This window comes from Ochlerotatus camptorhynchus, unplaced genomic scaffold, assembly GCF_037179485.1.
Source record: "Ochlerotatus camptorhynchus isolate MF236.1 unplaced genomic scaffold, CSIRO-AGI_Acam_v1.1 ptg000284l, whole genome shotgun sequence".
Taxonomy (NCBI): domain Eukaryota; kingdom Metazoa; phylum Arthropoda; class Insecta; order Diptera; family Culicidae; genus Ochlerotatus; species Ochlerotatus camptorhynchus.
In genome coordinates, this window is record NW_027040773.1 from 7,705,760 (window position 1) to 7,724,749 (window position 18,990).

General features: G+C 38.1%; 1 protein-coding gene across 10 annotated transcripts in view; it reads right to left on the reverse strand.

Moving 5' to 3' along the window:
• The window catches only part of Lar (tyrosine-protein phosphatase Lar), a 571,867-nt gene that overhangs the window by 357,612 nt on the left and 195,265 nt on the right, over positions 1-18,990 (reverse strand). For 2 of the 10 annotated variants that reach the window (XM_065228156.1, XM_065228157.1), the window contains exon 1: positions 8,034-8,277. The exons of 7 other annotated variants lie outside the window; for them this stretch is intronic. The gene's annotated coding sequence lies outside the window, so the exon portion shown is untranslated. Of the gene's footprint in view, positions 1-8,033; positions 8,278-18,990 lie in introns of those variants that run through there. One more of the 10 variants, XM_065228158.1, reaches the window with a different exon arrangement.

The window sequence follows — 18,990 nt, forward strand, 5'->3', positions numbered from 1 at the left end:
TATCGACCCATCAACTCATGAACCGGGGACCAACGGCTTTACTTCCCATCCGAAGGAAGGCGTGATCAGAGATGTTATGCCTCAGAACATCCCGGCGGCGCCGACTGGGATTGAACCCAGGCCTGCTGGGGTGAGAGGGAATCACGCTTACCACTACACCACCGGCGCCGTTAACACAAAATAGTAGACACTTATATCTTTCAAAAAATGCAATAAAAAACCCACGGATTTTTTGACAATTTTGAATGAGAACCTCCCCTTAAGGCAGATAATTCAATCGAATAATTTGAAAAGGACTCGACAAAAGTGGCCAAACTTATCGCCAAGGAATCTGTGCTGAAACTAATGGTCAGCGGCAGATCAAAAGTTCGCTCCTTGACATACGATTAAAGGAACTGCTGATTATTTCCATCCAATTGAAAGAGAATAATGGGTACACCACCTGTGGTCGATGTCACCGATTTGAGCCAAACTTGGCCAAAACGCTTATTTTGGCATTCTAAACAAACGCCTTTTTTGATTTTGCTCTGAAGTATTAATTATTCAAATAAAGGTATTATTCAAGTAGCAGCTGTCACCCACAACTGAAATTTTGTATACCTGCTAATCTATCTGATTTCATCGTACTTCTAAAGCTCGTTTTGGCTGTATCCCAGAAGGAACGCATTTTTCACTTTAAGGACCATAATTAAATTATAGACAGAAGTAAATAAGTGAGGTAGTCATGATTTCATATATTGAGAATCCTGTCCAGAACATGTGAAAATAACACAAAAACATTATTGTGCCATTGTGTGAAGAAATTCAAGAAAAAATAAAAAAATATGTGAAGAAATTTAAGAAAAAATAAAAAAATATTAAATGGCATTGATTTTTCTCTAAAAAAAAACTCAAAACTACCACTCACTCATCTGGTCATATTTCAAAAACTATTTGTCCAAATCATTGACCCTTAGAATCACATCAAGTAGTTTTCCTAATTGTGGTGAAAATTTGAGCCCAAAATATTAGGAAATAAAAAATCCCGCCCATTGTAAAAATAGGCCATTTTTTGACAATTTGGATACCTGCCGGTAATCAGTCCTTTTATTGTTTTGGGCAAGTTTGGCTCAAATCGGTGACATCGACCAGAACTTTTAAAATTCTGTACCCATTTGAGCTGGAATGGGATTAAGATAATATTGATTCCAATAATAAACTGTGGTTATACTTTCTGGGACACCCTATAATAGAAATCTTTAAAGATTATGACATTGTTTTGAGATTTGTGACACACACATACAAATCTTCGGGATCCTAGCTTTGCAACAACAAAAAATCAGAATTGGACATTTTTCATCAATGCTCAAAACTGCTCAAATTATAGAATTTTGAAAAATTTCCAAAATCTTTGATTTTACCTCGAATAGTTGTACCGGGCATACCTTGAATATTGAGGAGAATTTAGAAGGAATTTAAGCGTTAATTCCAAAGAAATTCTGAGGAGCTCATCTGAGAAAAAATGGGAGTTTTGACCAGAATTCCAAGAAAATTTTGAGATAAAGTTTTAAGACATGCTGAAATGAATACCAAGGGATTTTTCTTGGGGAAGAAAGGAACTTCCGAATTGAATTTCTAGGTGATTTTAAGGAGAATTTTATGGGATTCTTGAGAAGAATATTTGGGGAATTTTGAATGATCTTCTTTTTCTTTTTCTTCTTTCCTTTATTTAACGTCGGTTTCTGTTCCGCAATCTAGTGCCAATCACCGACGGACAACGATTGCCATCCATTGACGGCAATCGAATGTGCAGGAAGGCAGCTTCCACACCTGCGTAGGATATCGCACCCATTCAACACACATGGGCCGGGACCAACGGCTTTACTTCCCTTCCGAAAGAAGACGTGACCAGAGATTTTTATGACCCAGAAAAATCCCACCGACCTCGGCTGGGATTGAACCCAGACCCATCGGGGTGTTAGAAAGCAGTCACTCTTACCACTACACCACCGGCGCCGGCTAATTTTGAATGATAATTCGAAGGAAAATCAGATAAATGTTCAAAAAGAGTTATAAGCAGACCTTAAAACGTGTTTTGAGGATAATTTCTTAAAAAATCTGAGAGAGGTTCAGGAAATAGCATCAGTGAAAACATAAAAAAGAAACATATTATGAGGATAATTAAAAATAGACGTAAATTGAAGGATAGTAAAAAAGAAATACTAAAAACAATTTTCATGAAAATGGCCAACATTCAAGTTTTTTCTGTGTAGAATTCCAAAGGATTTCTGAGCAGAGTTTTTAGTTCAAATTTAATTTTGAGAAAAATTTCAAATTTTCAAGACAGTTTTACTTTCATAAAAGTTGTGAAGAAATTTTATTTACGATAAAAAAAAAATCTTAGAAAAGCTTCAAGGGGTTCAAAAGAGAATTTATATATATTTAGGAGGAGATTTTCCAAGGATTGTTTTGGTAAGTATAGGTAGGATTTTGTGATATTCTGAAAATATCAATATTTTTTTCAAGTCATGTGTAAAGAACAGTTATTCTTGGGAGATCGAAGCAGGCCACGTTGCAAAAATGACTTGTTTTTGTTTTGCTGCGTCGGTTTCGTTCTAGTGAAAATGTTATAAAGTTACAATTTCATTTTTAAAAAGTGTTAATTTGAAAGTACAGAAGTGATGTTTCAAAGTGCATTAAGTGAAAATTTTCAAATTCTTATCCGTTGCATGTGGTGCCGACTGTTCTAACCTACGTGATAAGTTACCCTCAGCCAAGTTTATAAACTTTTTCGTTCCGCTGTCCTCGATAGGAAATATCCATCTAATTCAAGACGATCTTTTCAAAACTTACTAAATACGCGTCAATCGAGTATTGAACTACTGCTTGATTGAAAGTCTCAGTACATTATCAATGGTGTATATTTGCATCGATAATGGATTGGAGCGGGGCTTAATCTGTTTGAAAATAGCTAGCGTTCTTGAAATGGGCTATTATAGCTGCGGTAGAGCTGTCGCCGTCTAACTCACGGGTTCAAGCTTCTTGCATTCATAAGAAATGATTGCAGGCAGATTTTATCCATAATGCCACTGCCAGACAGTGGGAGTTAGGCCAAGGGCAAATTTTCATCCAAATCAACGATTCCACATACTATTAATAACCTTTTACACATGAGAACCTCCTATCGATCAGAATGAATTGTGCATATGTTTAGGATCAACAAACATTTTCAGGCGCAAAGGAGCAACAAGATCGAGCTGATAACGTTTCTTAATTCCAAATACTGAAGACTGCTTTGAATAATATGTTTAGGTAATGGGTAGCAACAACGGACAGATAAACTAGTTACAGCTTCTATTTATTAAATGCTTGATATAACGATTGCCAGCAACGCCGGCTGGGCGTATCCTATGGCTTACCCTCCCTACTAACAAAAATCCACCCTTCCCGTGACACTTATGAGGGGTCGTAGAGTTCTCTGCATCTCTCTTAAGTAAGTGTCGGAATAACATTCCTCCCCTTTCCCCACCAGATGCAAGGACGTGGCCAGGACAGCTCTGGTCTGTTGGAGGGTGACACATCCTTTATCTAAGAGGTAGTAAGTAATCACAAATTACTATCTAACAGCAACGGATGAAGGTGCGTCTCCTTCTTAACAACAGTTTGGAGCTCGTACCACCTACGACATTGTGCAACCTGGTTTATGCAATGCTATGCTATGTGTAAAGAACAGTTATTCTTCACAATGTTGAAGAACAGAACCATAAACCCTCAAATTTATTACGTAAAGTGGTTTACATTTATGTCATGTGTAGTCTGCAAAGCTGTCAAGTGTTTGAAGCTGTTTTCGTGAACAATGTAGCAACATTGTTCTTGTTCTTGTAAACAGTTTTGAACACGCTGCAACTCCCTAGTTTGAACACGGAGTTGAAATCATCGGAAACTAATCTTAATTTCGATTTTTCAATTTTCACTATATGTTTAAACGCATTGCAAAAGCAACACATAATTTAATATAGTTAAAAATTGGATGGTTCAGAAATCATAATTAATTTTTAAGATTAATTTTAATGAACTTTAGTTTGTGGAGAAAAAAACGTAAGTAATTGTAATAATCATGCACATCCGTAAAAAACTACAACTTATACTTAAAGTGACCCTAAGTCAGGTTTATTGAGTGTTACTGGTTCTTCCATCGAATTCCTGGATATTTCTTGGCTTCCCAGTTTTTCAGAAATTTCAGAATCGCTGGCCACCCTGTTAAGGACAATACCAAGAAACAAAGGTGGGAAACGGAAAAGTGAGTTTAGTGTCCATTTTAATGGTTTGATAAAAGTGACCAATTTACTCAAAAGTGGCCTGCTGACAGCCCTGCCACTTCTTTTAATGACCTTTACTGCCCATAACTGCAAATCAGTCCCATCTGAAATAAGCTGGAAATGAGAAACCGGCGTTAACAGATTTTACAAGTTTTCTCATTTTACACTTATTTTAGAGGAATAATTTTGAAAACAAACTTGCAATGTGATGGAATGTATCTATGTTTAGCAAAAAAAAAATTGGATAAAATATCGTGAAATTTTTATTTTATGACCAAATCTGAGTGGGATTGACTTGCGATTGCATTTAACGTCACTAAGAAAAATAACCGCAAGTCGAGTTACGCGCTGCAAGGTGCGTGAAAGAGCTCGGTAAATACAATCGGTGTTGATGTTGGCTCGCTTGCAACTTTTATTGTGTTTTCCAAAGAAATTGATCGAAAGTGTACCAAAAGTGCTTCTGAACGTGTTTCGCAGTTGGGAGTGGTGAAGTTCGTAAATTCGCGGTTTATGTTCAGTGAAAATTCCGTATCACAAAATTGCTCAACGAGTTCCCTTTTTTGCCGTTTGACGACGACGGGCATGCGAGAGAAAAATAAGCATCGGGAATGTGCTCCCGGATGTATTGATTTGGTGAGTTCGTTCCAGTTGAAGATTGTTCTTATACATATCTCGATTGCATTTTCGAGGGGACGTCCGGAGAGCCTTGAGATTTAGGCGTTGTTGCTTTTGCGGGCAGACGAGTTGGTCGCCGGTAAGGTCCAGTAAGTGCTGCCAGCAGATGAATCAAGAGGTATTCGAAACAAAATTGGTAAGAAATGTCCATTCAAATCGTTTTATTACAGTTAAACAAATTTCAAAACTATATACGTGCCAGATTTGGAAATAATATTTTTTGAATCTGGAAGTGTGTTTATGATACCATTATCCATTTAATAAAGGTAGAGTGAACATGCGGGGCTTATTGTAAGTAAAAGTGACCTCGGAGTGGTCGTGAATTACCAGGCATTCTGAAATGGGTCACTGGAGCAGCAATAGAGCTAACACCTTCTAACTCCCGGACTAAACCTGCTTTAATTGAAGGGTAATAAAAAGCAGTTTTCTTCCATAATAACACTGCCGGACAGTGGGGGTTAGATTGTACACACACACACACACACACACTAAGAAAAATAACCGCAAGTCAGTCACAAACCTTTTTAAATCCAAATCGATCATGTGACACTTAAAATCACATGATAATTGAAAGTCAAAACCATTGGCGGTCATATTGAGAGTCGAAAGAACTACATTGGCCACATCTGGACAAGTTCCGAATACCCTAAGGGAAGTGGACAGAATCTACCTTGACTAAAATCCCATGATTCGATATGTTGTCTAACATTGTTAATTCTATAGAAGCAAGCCTAAAAACATAGCTGTGACGTTGTTCTATTATTTATTTTAATGAAACCATAATAGGACTGACTTGTTATTACTTTTAACTGTGGTACAATTTGACTTGGTATTGTTTTTAATTTTTATTCAGCAATCCACCTTTTTCAATAGCACAGCTTAAAAAACAAAGATAGATAAACTGAATAATGATGCTAACTCAAAATTGATAAAAATACAGATGGGACTGACTTGCGGTTACCGGCAGTTAAGGGATATGGAAAATGGTTAGTAATTTGGCCTATAGATCCTAAGATAAAACTAATGATGGGATTGTTACCATTTCAACGATTGAAAACTATCTTGGTCACGTTCCTGCAACTGCATGCGATTTGATGGATATCAAATCTGTCACTGGTGTGCATTTTTTGAGTATCAAAAATTCCTACAGAAATCTTACGAAAACGCTCTAGTGTCCAAAACTTCCATGAAAAAAGAAATATTTTTTTTTCTTATGGTCAATAATAAATTTATGGGAAATTCAATCTTAAAAAAATAAAATTTCAAAGGTCCAGAATCAAACTTTGGAAAATTCCAGCAATTATTGAAAAATTCAAACACTTTTTTATACCACATCTTTAATAACAAAATACTATCATGTGATTCTAGATAAATTTGATTGTTGTTGGAATGAAACTGGATAAATCCTAAGAACTCTCAAAACACTGAAAGGAGTCACTATATATCTATTATTATTGCTTTAATTCCCTAAGAAGCTCTTTTTAGAAAATCAATTTGATAAATGTAACGCGTCTACACTAACACTGGCAACTTCCAAATATTTTCTATCTACTGAATACGTCCAGTTTATATTTAAGATCGACGTGCCAATTACTGTCGAAAAACTCTCCCACTAATAGGAGGAAAAAATCCCATTTAACCGAGAAAAGCTTCTGATCGTAAAACACCGCAAAAAGTTACTTTCACCTAAGAGTGGCTGCTGTCAGAGAGTCTGATATTGCCAGCACCGGTCACCTTCCCGGAATCACTTTCAACTGTTATGTTATTTCAGGAAAGACAACTAACCGATGATCCCGTGTGGGATTGGAGCAAAATTTCCCCATGCAAGATGAATTAGAGTACCCTCTTCCGTCCAACCACTGTCATTTACTGTTGTTACCGCATTAGGTTAATGATTTCCGGTTAGGATGAAACTCATGATAACGAGTTTTATAAACTAATCCACAAATCTGCTCGTGTTCTCCGTTTCCATAATTACTTCTGTCACTGCAGCACTCTTCCGCACGATTGCCATTGAATCGAGCAACTATCCACAACGAACGGAAACAGTTGCACTTTCCGTTACGTCAGTTACTCTGGCATACTTCACTCTCCCACAACTGACATTCGCATGCGGCACAAGTTGCTCCTTAATTAACTTCCCGAAATTATAAAAACAAACTTTCATCCATTCGCCGTCAACCGACTCACTTTTTTGCCATTCTATCCCAAAACACAGCACTGGGAGCAAAGTGCAACAGATACTCAAAATTCCACTGCAGCTGATATCCACATCCACAGCGTGCAGCAATCCCTTTGATGTGTCCTGGACCGCCTCGGGACAGCTAGCAGAATTTCTCAAAAAAAAAAAAAAAAACACAAGAGAACATCCCACCAACTGCTCATCCTAATGCAGTGCTCATCGCGTTCCATTGCGATGAAGTTGCACTGTTTCTATCTCACATGTGCCTGCACTTCAGCACGCCTCCAGCCAGAATAATCCAGTAAAACGAAACATTTCCCTATCGACATTTTGGTCTGTGCCGTTTCTTGTGTTAAGGCAGACACTGGCACTGAGGCACACAGAAAACATATTCTGCAGTGTAGATCCGCAGCTTTTTCACTTTTCTTCCGCTTTTTATCCAGACTTCATCCAGCAAGAAAAACAACACATACAATCCTCCCCGCCTCCACCCAATGCTCGGAGAAAATAGGCACCACGCTAATGTACACCATGGTCTTCTGCGCTACACCACACCATCGAAGTATCGTTGGTCAGTACGAACTCTACTTCCACAAAGCACCGAGAACGAAGGCGGAGGAGACGCCGCAAGTCGAAAGCCAGCGAGTTTCCTTCACAGAACGTTCAAGTCACGCGCTTGCATAACTTCCACTGGCCACCAGGACTACTGGCCGGACTTCTTTTCCCATGCTGTACACACTACCACATATTCTGCTGCCAAGTTATCCCAAGTTGCAGCAGTTGCAATGGCAGTGCAGGACGAAAAACAGCTGCTCAATGCAACGATCACTCTCCTCGTAACAAAGGTTTATCCCCTTCCCACTCCCAAGTTTCATTACCGATGACGAATCATACACATTCACACGCACACGAGACACACGCCGCCCCGGGAGTCAAATACGACGACGGAGCAGCACTATCCATTCCCCCAAACGCAGGCAACGGTGGGGTCTATGGGGGATGGGAGATGGCTACCGGGTCACACAATCGAGATATCCAGTTCAGGAACGCACGGAATCGTAAATACGCGGATTCGAATGCCGTTTTGTTGTTGCTTGCAGGACGAACACGAGCGCACTGAGAGAGAGAATCCACGGCGGAAGCTACGACCGGCCGCCTGCCTGGCAGCAGAGATGCGAGGGATTCATCTGGGTCGCCCGCACGAAGCACCATCGTCCTCGGCGGAATCGTCGTCGTTTTCGTGCTCTCGTGCTCTGGTGCAGTTGGGGTGAGCTCCATCCGAGCTAACTCGAGCAGCGCTGCTATCCTTGGTGGGTGGTGGGTGGTTCGAATTTCCCGGTTGCTGCTAGAGTTGGGTGAGTGCTACTCGAGTACCTACTCCGGTGGAGGAAGTGTTCGAAAAGGGACGATTCGAGCGTACTCGAATCTCACCAGTAGAAAATTGAAAGAGATTCCATTCTTTTGCTGCGGTGTCATACCGTTTGATTGGTTAACATTGATGAGATTACAAACCGCACCAACGACTGAACGTTCGTTCAGATTAGGTGTAATAATTCAAATTACAAAAAAAATCCAGGCATTGAAAAATAAACTGGAAAATCTCCCAAATAACCACGGGAAACTGTTAAAGCACGTTTTTTGGAGATGTTTGAAGACATGCATAAAAGGAACAAGACCTCCAAAGGATGTTGAAATGTTATGTAGACATGAAATAGTTTTGCTATAACAATGAAGATTTTTCTTCTTCTCTTCCTTTTCTTCTTCTTCTTCGTCGCATTTCAAGCTAATAGCTTACCGCATATAAGCTTATTGGTTGAAGGTCTACGGAATTTCTTGAAGTTTAAGGAATTTATCGATTTTCTACTAAGCTCCCGAAAGTTCCCTTGAATAGTCCCTTTCTCCGCAATTCCCTTAAATAGTCCAAGACTATGAAACGTCAACAAAGTGCTCTGACGTTAAAAGAAAGTCCAAACATTTTAATGATGTTTGCTCATATTAAACAAAATGCCCTTAATTTCAACGGAGTTTTACAAACTTGAACACAGCTCCCGTTTCGAAATTTGCCCATTTTTTTTGCAAAGCTAAGGCTCCACGAAGTTCCACAAATATATTCAAAGTTTCCTGAATGCTTACGTTGTTTTTTGAACATCTATGAAGTCCGTACAATTTTACTTATTTCCATGAACTCAAAGAAATTCCAGAACTTCCTGAATTTCCACAAAATTTGCTGAAATTATTTAAAGTGTATGATTGTGCGTTTGACTAGTACTGTCGCATCAATTTAAACTTTTATTAAATGTTAACACTGCCGTACTCTAGCAGAAGGATCAACCTACCCTCTTCAGAACTTTTTCTAGCTAATAAATTATCGCACTAAAGCTTCATGTTGATTTTAGTGTAGCATTTCCAACCAACTCTGAAAATTGTTCAAACTTCACGTATGTAGTACCAAATAAAGAACACTTTGAATGAAGTTGAGTTATTTTTCACAAAGTTCAATGAAATTCTACAAAGTTCTCTAAACTTCTACAAACCTTGCTGAACTTTTACAAAAATATCTTAAGCTTAACGAAGTTTAATGAACTTCTACAAAGTTGACTGGACTTTTAGAAAGTCTGCTGATTATCTTCAAAGCTTCTTGAAGTTCTACAATGTAATGTTTCTTGAACTGCTTTGTTTAACGGCTTTCTCACCCTTAAACACTCTAACGACTACGATGTAATCTGCCCGACGTTTCGGTCATGGGCTGTGGCCTTTTTCAATGGAAACAACGCATGGCCAAAACGACGGGCAGATTACATCGTAGTGGTTAGAAAGCTTAAGTTCCTGGTTTTTTCCTGGTTTTCCTGGTCAATAATTAAAAAAAATCCTGGTTTTAAAAATCATGTATTTAAAAACCATTTATAAAAAATAGAGTGAATCCTTGTACCATCATTCTTCGCGCAATGCGGAATTTCACAAACCAAAATAGGTATTAAGGTTCCTGTGAATGCCCGTGAAATCTTTATATGATTGTTTGCTGTAAAGAAGCTAGTAGGGAGCCGCGCTACTTCGTCGTATCATGGCGCCTATTTCCGTTCTATGTGCTAAAACCTATAATAGCAACGCGTTTTCACTCATGTTTTTGCAAAAACATCTTTGCTTACAAGATTAATTACGATTGACACTGAAACATTTGCGATAACCTGTAAAATGAGCGATTTAGGGGTGTATGACAAAGAAAAGCTGAGATACTAAATCTTTAGATTTCTGTTTTTGAAACTGCGATTTTTTTTAACTTTATTATTGAGATTTTTAGCCAACGGGATAGTTTATCTCAAGGTGAAATTGCGAAGTGTGATATGAACGAGGACTCTTTAAACAAACCTTTGCTTCTAACAATTTTACGGATTTCCAGTTTGTTTAAATTTTCCGTAAATTGTCAACGATTAAGGATCTTATTTAGCGGAATGTTTTTTTTTTTTCCTTTGATTTGTTTTGTCCGTGGATCTTGTTTTCCGTGCTGAGCACCAATGCTACCGACGTGCCAGGAAGGCAGCTCCCACACCTGGACCCTACCTATCGACCCATCAACTCATGAACCGGGGACCAACGGCTTTACTTCCCATCCGAAGGAAGGCGTGATCAGAGATGTTATGCCTCAGAACATCCCGGCGGCGCCGACTGGGATTGAACCCAGGCCTGCTGGGGTGAGAGGTAATCACGCTTACCACTACACCACCGGCACCTTAGCGGAATGTTGATTACAACATGATTTCAAAATCATATGCTTAAAAGAGTTCATAAACAACGCTGGTTTAATAACTCTTATTATTAAAAAGACTGACTGCTGAAGTTAATAGAAACTCCCTAAAGTTCGTAGAATTTCCCTGAAGCGTTAAGCTCTTTCCTGAAGGATTCATTGAAGTTTGTATTGTCTGAATTTCATGGGACTTCCCCGAAGTTCGAAGGACTTTTTTTAAGATCTTAGGACTTCCCTGAAGTTCAGAGATTTTTAAAATTCATAGGAATTTCTTAAATATTGTAGAAGTACCACGAAGTTCGTAGAAATTCTCAGAAGTTCGTAAGACTTCCTTCGAGTTCGAAGAACTTTCTCGAAGATCTGAGGCTTCCCTGAAGTTTGAAGGACTTAACTGAATATATGAGGACGCTAAATTTAGGAGAGCTTCCCTGAAGCTCATAAGGCTTTAAATATCGAAGGGTTTTCCAAAAGTTTGTGGGTGTTTCATTAATTTCTTGGAAATCCCCTGAAGTTTAGGGAGCTCCCATGAATTTTGTAGGACTATCTGTAGTTCAATCGACTTCTCGGAAGTTCTACTAACTTTTTTTTTTTATCTTGGAGAACTACGTTAAGTTCAGAGGACTTCCCAAGAATATTGAAAACTTCTCTGAAGCTCGAAAAAAAAAAATCCATAAGTGTCATAGGATTATCCTTAAGTTTAAGCAATACCTAAGTGTCGTAGAAGTTATATTAAATCTGTAGAAAATTCTGTAAAATTCGTAGTTATTCCCCAAAGATTAAAGGACTTCCCTGAAGTTCGTAAGTCTTCTCTGAAATTTGTAGAACTTCTCTGAGAGCGATTTCCTGACCGTCGTAGGTCATCACAGTAGTTCACAGGATTTTCCTGAAACTTTTAAGACTTTCCCGAATTTTGTAGAACTTGCATGAAGTTCGAAGGCCTTATCTGAAGTTTTTAGAAACAGAACTTTTTTATTGAACATGTTGAACAGGTACTTCAAAGTAGTTACGCGTCGGCACTGCTTAAGTCTGCTATCAACTAAGCACAAATCATACATGCAATTGATTAAAAAAAAAAGTTAAATTAAAAATAAATACAAAATATATTTACTAAATTTTCAGGGTAAATTTTGTTCATCAATGTTTAGTTGTGTGAAAGATTTAGCTTGAACAAAATGGTTAGTTTAGACCTGATTATAAAAAGAAACTTTGACATAAAACCTATTAAATTATACAAACAAGCTTATTTTCCTGGTGGAAATATGAAATTCCTGGTTTTTCCCGGTTTTTCCTGGTGAACTTAAATTCCTGAATTTTTCCCGGTTTTCCTGGTTTATAAGCCACCCTGATATGTGAATAGTGAAGACATTTCGTTGATCTCGTTGAAGATTTTATCTAAATACACATGGAATATGGAAGCAGTAGCAGCACAGGTGGACCATGTATATTAGAGTGATGCAAAATTTGAAATTTTCGCTCCACAATACTTAAACGATTCCAAATCGGATCCTGACTAACCTCTCAAAATTTGAACCCATTTGGTGAGAAACTGAGATGGCACAAACCATTTGAAGTTTGTATGGGAATTACTATGGTAAAACCAAGATTTTTCTTCATGTCTATCTAATAATTCACCATATCGGTCTGCTTTAAAAGCTTTCAACTTTACTTGTAGGAAATATTCCCAGCTACAACTTTGCTGAAGACCACTTTTTGATTAAATGCAAGGATCGAAAGTTATTAATGGTTCAATGCGCTGATGCCTTATGATCATGCTCAATCAACTGCTCAGCAGGCAACATTGGTGTTTCTGGGGCGTTGAATAGGACACAAAAATTATGGCTACTATGTCACACTGCAAAATACAGTGTTGCCTACAGAGCAGCTGCTTGATCATGTCATAAGTTTACCAATCTCTTAAATAATTAATAACTATTTCCTATCTCGTTTTACATAGAAACGATCTTCAGCAAAGTTGTAGCTGAGAAAATTTTCTATAAGAATAGCTATCGAACTGTTTTGCAGCTCAATATGGAAAAAGACTAGAAGGCAATGAACAAAAAGTTGAGATTTCCCATAGTAATTTACATGTAAACTTCAAATGGCTTGTGCGAAGTCTGTTTCTAACCAAATGAGTTGTAACTTTGAGAGGCTAATCAGGACCCGATTTGAAACCATTTAAGCACTGTGGAGCGAAAAAGTCAAATTTTGCATCAGTCTAATGTATATGCGATTCTGAAAACAGCATTTGACGAGATCTGTCTGCCCTTTATACAGTTGTCCAGTGTGTTGGTAATCTTATTCATATCAAACAGTATGGATAGCGAGGTTTGAAACCGTTCAAAAGAAATTCGTTCGTCATGCACTCCCTGGAATGATCGTATGAACCTTTCACCCTACTAGGATCATTGTCAGCTGCTGGGTCTTGAGTAACCCTTGAACGTAGACGAACAATTAGCCAGGCAGTATTTGCAGCGAAAGTGCGAATAGGCGAAATCAATTCTCCAGGACTTTTGGTTGAATTTGAAATGTATGCATCTGAACAAAGTTTTTAATCGAGGAGTTTCCTGGAACTTTACCTGCACGCTGTATAATACGGCTTACCTGAGTCAATATGGTACATATCGGTGCGTTTTAATGAGTTTGATTTCAACTGCACAGCAGAAACCTTTTGTCACCGGAACCAACATAGACTGCTGGATATTCACAGCAAAAAAAGGATATGAAATTCCACCTTTTTCATGGTAAAAACACGTTAATTAACATGCGCTCTAGTGGCGCCGGTGGTTTAGTGGCAAGCGTGATTGCTTCTCACCCCGAAGGGCCTGGGTTCAATCAAAGTCGGTGCCACCGAAATTTTCTGAGGCACATCTCCGTTGGTCCCCGGTCCATGAGATGATAGGTCGATAGATAGGGTGCAGTTGACGCATTCCTGGCGTCGGTAGCATCGGTACCCAGTACGGAAAACAAGATGGATGGAAAACAAATCAAGGTTAAAAAATAACCGGGGAAAACGTGTAATTCTACATAATTTCACATGATGCACATGTTTATCATGTCAGTTTAAGTGACAAGCTTATAAATTTACATGTTTGAAGCAGTTACATACTAAGAGCTGTAAAATAACGAGTACAATTTCATTGCATGCTCCATTTTATATCGTTTTTAACGCATGTAATTTTCATTACTTTTTGTGCGTGTGAGAAGCTATCCATTTTATGTACATCTGTAGCATTTTGCAACCTGATTTCCATTTTTGTTCGCGGTCAACTAAACGATGAGTCCTTTAACTTTACTCCAGGGTGTCCATACAAATTCAATTGTTCAATGCCCGGTTTTTTCCCGGTTATTTAAAAAAAGCTACCTTAAACAAAAAAGGCGTTCAAAAATAACTAAAAATTTTGTCAGCAAAATTCCTCTACAATATGCAGGGCTGGTAGTGGGTTATTCAATAGTATTGACTACAATAACGAAAAAAGTGACCAAATAGTGACTTGAAAACAATACAAAAGTGACCAATAGTGACATTTATTGATTGGAAAGATTTTAATGATATGAATTTTAAACTGTCGTTGAATGCGATCCACTTTGACAAATATTATTAATTCTTAATCCACCATGAGCATTTTACACGCTTTTTTTTAATAAAACAAATGGTTGAAGGATCTTATGTATTTCTTTTCGTAAAATCAGTATTAATTGGATAATCAATAGGTTAATTTGTAACCTCCAGTTCCTCACACAGTAATCGTTTTTTCAGCCACGATTTTTGGAAACCAACCGTTGAATTAGTTGAATTTAGATTCAGATAGCGAAATGGTTGAATTTCGGGATGTGAAAGATTGAACATAGAAATTTATTAGGAAATCTTGAAATGAAAAAAAAACAATGAGGTGTAAAGAAAAATGTTAAACGTATTGGACAAGTTCGTCAATTTTAAAGGTCTCGAATATAGAAATTTCTGTAAAACTTCAAACATAGACAAATTTTTATATCTCTGGAACCTAGACAAGTGTTCTGGATCGTATCAATAATTATCATTATTCTGGAACGAGGAAAATTTTCTAGAAAAATCTCGATCTTCAAAAATATTGTAAGAGTACATTACAGAAATATTGGATTTTTGTTTGTTTAATGCTGATACTTAGTATTTCGTTATCTTTAATTCAAACAAATAAATAAAGCGTAGAATAATTTACGATATCTAAGAATGTAAGTTTATGGTCCGAGAAACATTTAATTTTTTTTCCTTTGGTTTGTTTTTTCCGTCGATCTTGTTTTCCGTGCTGAGCACCAATGCTACCGACGTGCCAAGAAGGCAGCTCCCACACCTGGACCCTACCTATTGACCCATCAACTCATGAACCGGGGACCAACGGCTGTACTTCCCATCCGAAGGAAGGCGTGATCAGAGATATTATGCCTCAGAACATCCCGGCAGCGCCGACTGGGATTGAACCCAGGCCTGCTGGGGTGAGAGGTAATCACGCTTACCACTACACCACCGGCGCCGTTGAGAAACATGAAATGATTCTAAAATAAAGAAAATATTTCATGATTTTAAACATAGAATTTATCTAAAATCTGGGATTGGAAATTTGCTGATTCCGGACTTGTAGAAAATACAATTTGATGGGCTTGGAAAAGAACTTCTTAAGAAAGAAGAAGATTCTACTACATGACTTTTCGATGTTTGCCGATACTAAAGCTTCCGGCCTTAAATTGATTTATCGAAATTCAGGTCTTTGAAAAAAATCTCTAGCGCTTGGAAAGTTTCCTAGACCATTTTCCAACATATTAGGCTTGGAACATTTTTAAGATAACGAAGAGATATCGGAAACAGAGTTTATTTTTTTCAAAACCTCAGAAAATTTGTGATACCTCGAGATCATAGACAATGGAAAATATGGTATGTCCTAACTTTTCTTGAAGATAACGGACTTGAAACAAATTCACTCTGGCCATTCTATTTACGAATTTAAAAACCTGTTTTTTGGTTTTTTTTTTTCAGTTGACTAACCTGGTTTTCCCAGTTTAATTGAAACAGTTAAATATGTTAAAATATCCCAAGTACCGTCACAAGTTTTATCGCATGATAAAACTCAACTCCTTACTTGAAGCATAGATTATTATTTCTCTTAAGTGTTGACCCTAAAGAATACAGTATGTGATATGTAGTAGGGTCAAATTATGTTATTCTCAATTGGGGATTGGAATTGAGAAGAGCAATGCAAGGAAATTCCAATGATGATTTTTGAAATAATCTTAAAAGAATTTTTGCAGGATACCAGGAGGAATTCAAGTATTTCTTTATTTATAGTAATTTCTACACTCTCGGATCATTTGTGCATTCCGGTGAGATTTGAACTAATGAATTTGGAGTGAGAGGTATGGATTCAGATCTTTATGTCTTATAGACTAACCTCGGTATTCAAAGATGTCCTAATCTTGGTATTTGGTTAGCACAAAGTGCAGAAATTAATGTTTAATTTATCTCTATTTCCGGTGTCGAACATTTGCATGCCAAGCATGATCGGAGTTGGCAAGGAGACGGCATGAATCTGCTTCTCTATCTTGAAGTAGCTTTGTAAAAGGATATGTCTCACTCAGCCTTTATATTAGAACTACTTCACTAGGAAAACTGTAGCAAAAGAATTCCAGCAATGACACCATATGACACCATATGCATTCGAATGACACCATATGAAATTCTGTAAATTTAGCCATCGTAGTAGGAACAACGACAAAATCACCGCTTTATCCTGGCGCGAACAAATTGCGAGTGAGAGAAAAGAATAATATGAATGTTGTAAGCAAGAGAATATAATGTTGTATGTGTTATAAAGTTGATTGATTCCAAGTAACATTACAAGTTTAAAGGATTCTTCTAGACCAAATTATGACCAACAAGACTAATATAAAATCAAAATTGTTACTTGGGATTAGTATATATGATCTTTCCCGGTGCAATTTGGGTTTTCCCGCATTACAAGTTCAAATAGGCTATTCTCTATCAGGCTTAATTAAGATGACTAAAGTCAGATGAAAAAAAAATCTCTGATATTCTTTCATAAGACCAAATGTCGCAAACGTAAACACTGGCTTGTACCGAGATTTTCTCGAGAGTGAAAACTCACCCGATGAAACTACCTTGACATTCTGTAAGGGAGAGTTTTTCTTTCCAATAGACTTGCTGGCTTACATGGATAGACATTGAATTTCGAGAAATTTATGACAGAAGCCATTGTATACGTTTGTGACATTGGCCCTTATGAATGTTTAGTGTTGAAATAAATAATAAAAAAAATGATCCGATCAAATCTGATGCTGTTTCTATCTTTGCTCAAGCGCAGTGCTACACACTAAGATTTTGTTTTCGTGTTCGGTAAATTTTACCGAAATCAGAACAGCTGAACGTTCGGTAAAACTTTTACCTTCATTTTAAAAGCTATTGAACTTGAAAATAATGTCAAAACATGCTCAACCTTGCTTAAATGATCAAATCTTGTCATTTTAGTGGAGATTTAGTTTCAAAGTAGCTGAAAATCAATTGAATTTAATTGCATAAATTTTACCGAACAGTTCAGCTGTTCAGATTTCGGTAAAAACTACCGAAGTCGGTGATAGTTTCTAAGTGAGTAGTGTCCCGCAGGTTTCTTATATTCTGGCAAAACTACCACTCTTCTTAATTGTATGTCCTTGATTTGCGAAAAATTTTTAATTCATTCTCGCCGTAATGCACTTTTTCCTTCGATCTCCTGGATTTTTTTTCCATAAGCAATATGTCTCCTATTATCTTTAGGACAGTCCATAAATTACGTAGACTGTGTTTTAAGAATCCTGGACCTCCTAAGTAATATTTCAAATTTTAACAGAGCTAAGGAAGGCCCCAAATCTATCTTAGAGTTCTTCAAATGAATCTCTTGTTGTTTTTCTATGAAATAAATTGCCGTCATATCCAGACTGCATTCTTAAATTTTCTTCATATTTAGTTGTGACTGTATTCGTAAAAACTAGGGTCTTGAAATTGTTTACTTGATTTGAATCGTATTTTTCCAGATTTGTCATTTAAATTGACTGTTTTTCTCGATTATTTTGAATTCTCGGCTTTTCTAGTTTTCCGGATTTCCCTGTTCACTGATCAAAATAAAAACCGAGAAAAAGTATGTGTTTATGTGTGTGATGAATCAAAGAAAACTATTTTGTTAGGAGAAAATTAGTGAATTCAAAAAAAGCCGTCACTGTTTGAGCAGCTAACATCCACAAATCGAAATACATTCCATTGCCAAGCAAGGACCGCTCTCCAGAACTCACATTTCTGAACCGTAGAACATTTACCGAGTGACATCCGGACCACTCATTTCCTCTCAGCATTAGTAACAAAATGACTCGCAAACCCCGAAGCGATTCCACTCACTCAGTCGAGCTATTTATTATACCGACGAATTACTATCCCTCCGAATTCAAGCACTCTCTCACCGTTAGTCACCCATCCACCCACCACCGTTCTCACAAGGACATGCACGCCGCACTCACCAACCGCGCAATCCAACCAGCTCGAATCCGACTCGTGCCATCCAAGACGAGGTCAGAGCAGAGTGCCTTTCCTGTCAGATAAGGACTCACCAGCACCAGGACGGCCGGTTCGTATCGGGTCGCATCGCACCCACGCACAAACTACTCTCGGTGGTAGCTCGAGCCTGGCCGTCAGTCTCGTCGGTACCACCGTGACGAACGGAGCGTCCGGCCACCCTTGGCACATACACACACGGAACATTCACCCATCGGCGACGCGCACTGTTGTTTACTCGTCGGTAGCTACGTCTCGAGCAGAATCTTCGTACCTCGAACCAGTCAGAACAACCACTCACGGATGGATGGATTTACGCGAAAAACAAACAGACCATCAAGGCACACACAAGGCGAGCAGCGCGAAAATGTGAACGAGATTCGGAATCGATTGTGATCCGCGCGCTGGGTTGTGAGGAGGGGCAGGCGCTTCCGTCTTCCTTCGTGTCAAGGACTCTCGGACGCTTCAAGGGTTGGTTGGTTTTGGTTGCAAAGAAGGACCTTCGTCGACTGGGGCGGTGTGATTC